Source organism: Chelonoidis abingdonii, chromosome 3 (genome assembly GCF_003597395.2).
Source record: "Chelonoidis abingdonii isolate Lonesome George chromosome 3, CheloAbing_2.0, whole genome shotgun sequence".
NCBI lineage: Eukaryota > Metazoa > Chordata > Testudines > Testudinidae > Chelonoidis > Chelonoidis abingdonii.
The window spans coordinates 193,527,167-193,533,447 of record NC_133771.1 but is presented as its reverse complement, the minus strand read 5'-3'; the positions used below and the strand labels follow the sequence as shown (position 1 = coordinate 193,533,447).

At 42.3% G+C, this 6,281-nt stretch overlaps 1 long non-coding RNA gene across 1 annotated transcript in view; it reads left to right on the top strand.

Annotated features, from left to right (window-relative positions):
* The window catches only part of LOC142046614 (uncharacterized), a 31,568-nt gene extending 25,625 nt beyond the window's left edge, over positions 1-5,943 (top strand). Inside the window, exon 2 of the long non-coding RNA XR_012655632.1 lies at positions 5,760-5,943. This is a non-coding gene — a long non-coding RNA (uncharacterized LOC142046614). The remainder of the gene's footprint in view (positions 1-5,759) is intronic.
* Positions 5,944-6,281: the final 338 nt, after the last annotated feature.

Genomic DNA, 6,281 nt, shown 5'->3' with positions numbered 1-6,281 from the left:
CACACTGCACCGGGATCGTAGAGAACTGCTGATGCTCCATATCTTTTCCTGATTCGTTTACTAATTAGCCCCCATCTATTTATGTATAGTGGGATTATTTGTTCCAATGTGAGATTACTTACATTTTCCACATTAATTTCATTTCCGCATTTTGTTGCATCACTTAGTTGTGGTCTTTTATTAGTTCTCACAGTGGCTTTGGTCTTAACTACCTAGCAGTTGAGATTCATCTGCAAACTTTGCCACCTCACTGTTAACCCTTTCTCAGATCATTTATGAATAAGTGAATAGCGATGGTCCAGGACTGCCCTTGGGGAAACACCACAGTTTCCACTCAACTCCATTCTGAGAATATTTACCATTAATGACTCCTACTACTCGTTCCTCTGTCTTTTACTACCAGTTCTCAGTCCATGAAAAAGGACTTCAACCTTTTATCATGCCATGAACATCCTTAATTTAATAGGAAAAGCCTGGGTGAGGGACCTGTCAAAAGGCTTTCTGGAAACTAAGTACACATGTCCATTGATCCCCTTTTCCACATGTTTGTTGACACCTTCAAAGAAACTCTAATAGATTAGTATAAAAGGCAGGATTTCCCTTTACAGAACCATGTTGAACTATGTTCAAAATAAAACAGTTTATTTGCTACGCTGTCTGACAATTTTTTTCTTTACTATTATGTTTTGACTAATTTGCCAGTACCAACGTTAGACTCTGTATATTGGGTAATTTGGGGGTTGAATCCCATTTGAGAAGCTGAGTTCTTGTGCATGGAGACAGGCAAACACTGCTGAGGCTGTTTTAATTAGTCTGCAGCTTGAGGCATGGCCCAACCCTGGGCTTGTGTTGCAGAAGGCTACGTAATCAGGCTACAACCAAGGCAAGTTTGGAATCCCAAGCTGGCAGGAAAACAGGCTCAGAGGTCATTCAACAGATATGTGCAAGATCCATAAGGGGGATCTCTGGTATCAAGAGGGGTAGCGCTGTTTAGTCTGAATCTGTAAGAGGCAGCAGAGAAGAAATCCTAGTGGCACCCTATAGTAGACTACCAGACCGTTTTGGATCAATGAGGCTTTCGGGGTGGAATACCCACTTTGTCCAGAATGAAGTAGTGAAAACACCCAAGCTAGATAGTAACGGTTATTTCAATTAGGGAGATGAAGGCCCTGTTCTAAAGGCAGTTGAGGTGTTGAACCAAGGAGAAGGAGAAAACTGGTTTCTGTAGATGGCAAACCATTCAAAGTCTTTGTTCAAAGCCTTGAGCTGAACGGTGCGATCAATTCTTGCAAATGAATTGAAGACTCAGAACAAAGATTTACTCTTTGAGAGTCGGTCCTGAAGTTTTTTTGCCTGCAGGAATGGCCACCTTAAGGTCTGCTATCAGTTTGGAAGGACGGTTGAAGTGCTCTCCTTACAGGCTTTCTGTATATTTTGTCGTAAGCCTACTGTCCCAAATCTGGACTACGTCCAAATCTGGGTAGCTGCATGAAACTTCCAAGCTTAATTCCAGCCTTGGATCTATATGCTCGGCTGCCAACATCCACAAATATTTCCGAGGTTTTGGTCCCCTCTGGTCCCCCGACCTTCCCTGAGAGACGCCCCAAGACCGAAGCTCTGCAGTCTAACGGCAGGAACTAACCACTTCCGCTTTCCACCTCCCTCTCACCACCCAGACTTTCCCTCTTGGCTACTTGAGAGCATTGATAGCATACTCTATTACATCACAATACCGAAAACTCTGTCCCTCTCTTCCACAAAGAGACAAACCTCAAACACAAGGAAAAGGAATGATTTTCCTCTTCTTTCCCCTCCCCAATTCCCTGGCTCCTGCACGACTCACTACCCGTAGATCTAAACAAAGAGAATTCCCTCCTTCCTTAACACCTATACCCAGTACAGAAACTCCAAAAACAAATATCAAAGAACGAACTTTATATATTATAAAAAAGAAAAAAGACTAAGAACATAACTCTGCAATCAAGATAAAAACTAGCGGCTATTTCGCTTATAAGAAAATTACGAATAAAACGGTCTGCATTCAAAACAGTATCAATTTGAAACATTCCAGCAGAGTTACACACGATGTAAATCACCACCCAACACACACATAAAGCCTATATTATTTCAACCTGTACTTTACAGTTGGAAACAGAAGATAAGACGATCAGGAAAGAACCTTCTCATCACCCTGAGAGACAACAAAAGACACAAGTTCACAAAATTTCCCATATCCCTACTTTGAAAAATTTCCAGTTCTGATTGGTTCCTCTGAGTCAGAGTGTTTGGTTCCCTTTGTTAAAACCTTACAAGGTGAAAGAACATTAACACCTTACTATCTGTTTATGTACAATACTATGCCAATTCCTAATATTCTGTTTTTATGTACATATTATACCTATTTCACGTAGAGACTGATCCAGTTGGCGATGTAACACAGCAGAGGGACGCATGGCTGGCAGTATTATGGCGAGTATTACATTGGTGGATGTGCAGGTGGAAGAACCATGAGGTCGTGGCTTGATATGGGTTTAGGTCCGTGATGGTTGTCGCGGCGTGTAGATGTGGGGCAGAGTTGGCATCGGGGTTTGTTGCAATGGATTGGTTTCTGAGCTAGAGTTACTCATCGTGCGGTGTGCAGTTGCTGGTGAGAATACGTTTCAGAGTTGGCAGGTGTCTGTCGGGGCGAGGACCTGGCCTGCCACCCAAGGCCTGTGAAAGATGAGGATCAATTGTTACCAGGATGGGGTTTAGAAGATCCCTGTTGATGCGTTGAGGGGGTTTTTAGCTGGGGGCAGTGCTATGTGATGAGCCAGTGGAGTCCTGTTTGGTTTTCTTTCTTGGGTTTGCTTGCAGTAGGAGGCATTCATGGTTACATGTTGGCTTCTGTCTGATCTGTTTCGTTATCCTCTGTGACGGGTATTTGTAGTTTTGAGAATGCTTGGTGGAGTAATTTTGTAGTGTTGCTCTGTCTGAGGGGTTGAGCAGACTGCGTTGTACCTCAGTGAGCTGGCTTTAGACCAATGGAATCGAGTGATCGATGCTGGATGGAAGCTGGAGGCATGAAAGGTAAGGCATAGCGGCTCAGTAAGATTTTCGATATAGGGCTGGTGTTAATGCGTGGCCATCACTTATAATGGTGCAACAGTGTGTCATAAAGAAAGTGGAACCACCCGTAGTAGATTTGGTCCAGGCTGAGAGTTGGTAGGGGCGTGAGAAGCTGTTATGAAATTGTGGTGGAATTTTTCAGAGTCTCCTTCTCATGGGCCAGTGGATAAGATGTCATCAATTGTAGCGTAGGTAGAGAAGGGCGTGAGCGGCGGTGGACGGAGATCTGAGTAAGCGTTTTGTTCCAGGTCGACATAAAAATATGCATATTGTGGGGCCATGCAGGTGCCCATAGCTGAGATGCCACTGATCTGGAGATATTATATCTGTCGTCAAATTTGAAATAGTTGTGTGTAAGTATAAAGGCACAGAGCTCAGCAGCCAGTTGTGCTGTGGCATCATCAGGGATACTGTTCCTGACAGCTTGTATTCCATCTGTGTGTGGGATGTTTGTGTAGATAGCAAGTGTCCCTGCGGACAGTCCACTGGTCCCGCGGCTCCGATGGACCTGCCGCAGGCGTGCCTGCAGATGCTCCATGCCTGCGGCAGGTCCATCGGAGCTGCGGGACCAGCAGACCGTCCACAGGCACGCCTGCGGGAGATCCACCGGAGCAGTCTGCCGCCCTCCCAAATACTGGTGCCCGCGGTCGCCTAAATGGAAGCACTGGCCCTGTCTGCATGATTTCTCAAAGGATAAGAAGCATGCTGGCATTATAGAAAAATTAGTAGTTAGGACATTTTTCTCAGACAGTAATTCTGATTTTTGGAAATGCATCCCTAAGACAGAAACATCCTGTCGAGACAATGCAGAAAAACATTTGCAAACAAGTAAAATAAAAAGCAGTACCACGACAAATCTTAGAATAATCTGTATTACATTTCTTATAAAATCTCCTCCAGATTTTAATTCATGTTAATGCCAGATGACAAATGAAGTTAGGATAATGCACAATAGTTTATATTAATTTAGTCATGCATGAATCTCAATGGTGGCATGATCAGGCCTTTGTGCTCATACTACTGTTCATTCATGCTCACATTAAATAATAATCTATTTTGTACAAGTGAGCAATAATTTCACTGTCCAAAGAGCAATTAACAGATGTAAAACTAAATATCTATTCACGTGTGTATAATATTTTGTTGTATTCTGAACACACACAAACATACAGCAAATGTTTTCTCTGGAAAATGTCTGTGTTATGTAATAATATGTATCATAGTTTTTATATAGCACTTTTTATGTAGGGATCTCAGTGATTTTCAAATGAGGCTAAAGCCATGTCTATACCGGGAGCATTTTGCTGTTAAAGGAATACCAATATACTATACCAGCAAAATGCTGCAAGCATGGATGCAGCTATTATTAGCAAAGCTACGCTCTTGCTAGCATAGCTTATTCCAGCCCTCCTGAGTGAAATCAACTATATTGGCAAAAATGCAGTTTTGCTAGTATAACTAGGGAATCTACATTAGTAACTTTTGCCAGCACAAGTGTGTTGGTCAAGTATCACACTTCTTTTCAAGGCTGAATCCCCACTCTGTCACTTCTAGTGCAGTTAGTGAGGGCCCGCAAGGATTTAAAAAATTAATACTGGCCACTCCAGGCTTGTATTACACTCCCAAGGTTACAGTTTTTCTCTGACCTTGGCTTGGTAAACACTGCCACCACGCAAATGCAAAAAGCCCCCTTTGAACTCAGGAAGGAGCACTTGGGAATTCCTCCCTGTGGGATACTCTCAAGCCCTTTCATCCCCACTCCAGGGAAGAGCTGAGAAAGAAAACAAAAGACATTAGTTGTGCTACCAGCTAACCAAACAAGCACAAACCTCTTAGGACACCAAAAATCCAATCTTGTTCTTAAAAAAGGTAAATTTTATTAAAAACAAAAAGGAAAAAATTACATCTGGAACATAGGCTTTTTGATAGATCTTAAAAGAAACAATTACTAAAATTAAGCACCCAAAATAGCTTTCTTGGGGGTTCAGCTTAAGGTTTACAATCAAACAAAGGCATCAGGGGTTAGCACAGAGGAGATCCGCAAACCAAAATAAAAAATAAACCTAATAGCATCTAATTAAACATTCCCTATCCAGATAATTTCTTCTAGGTATGGAAGATACTTTTTCATACCGGGTTCAAACCTTACACAGCAGTTTTGCTTGCAGCCCAGAGAACAATGGAGAAACAAAGGGAAAACTTTTTTTCCCCACTTTAAAAAGTTCTAGTCTTCCCATTGGCTCTTTTGGTCAGGTGCCCACTCCCTTTTCTTTACCTGGGGACTTTTAACCCTTTACAGGTAAGCAAGCAGCCACCAAGAGGATCTTTATAGCTAACTGGCTGGGTGTCCATAAAAGGGAGCTCTTCCACCACTTTATTTATCACACCTCTTACCAACATAGAGGAATCATAGAATATCAGGGTTGGAAGGGACCTCAGGAGGTCATCTAGTCCAACCCCCTTCTCAAAGCAGGACCCATCCCCAGACAGGTTTTTACCCCAGTTCCTAAATGGCCCCCTTGAGGATTGAACTCACAACTCTGGGTTTAGCAGACCAATGCTCAAATCACTGAGCTATCCCACCCCTCAGTTATCCTGGCAGAAATCAGTAGTGTAGACATGACCTGAGTATAATTATTTCTGTTTTACAGGTGGAAAAAAGGAGGAACAGAGAGATGAAGTGACATGCCCAAGTCACACAGCAGCCTAGTGACAACTGGAGTAACACCCAGGTCTCTTGATACAAAGGGCAGTGCCATGATTGCTAGACGATGCTACTGCACCTTTCGCCAATGACAATTTTAAGAAATGAATGAATAATAAAAATTACTAGGAGCTTGGTATTCTAATTTCTATAAATATATAATGTCTTCTTCAAGTTCACACAGGGAAAAAATAACTCAAAAGATGCAAATGTTTTCCTTTAAAGCTTCAGTTTTATCTGCAGTCAGACACTTAGCTTACTCAAAAAAGCAGAAGATATGAACTCTTCTGACTGACGATAAAATAGGTATATTATTTTAGTCCTAGGTTGTATCTACATTAGGCTCTGCCAAAAATATCCCACCATTGCTACTACTGGTCAGTGGCAGCAGTAGTATAGACAGGGTCTAAGGAAGCCACTGGCATTTTAACCATAGAGTCTTCTAACCATGTTTAGAGCAGTCTAGATG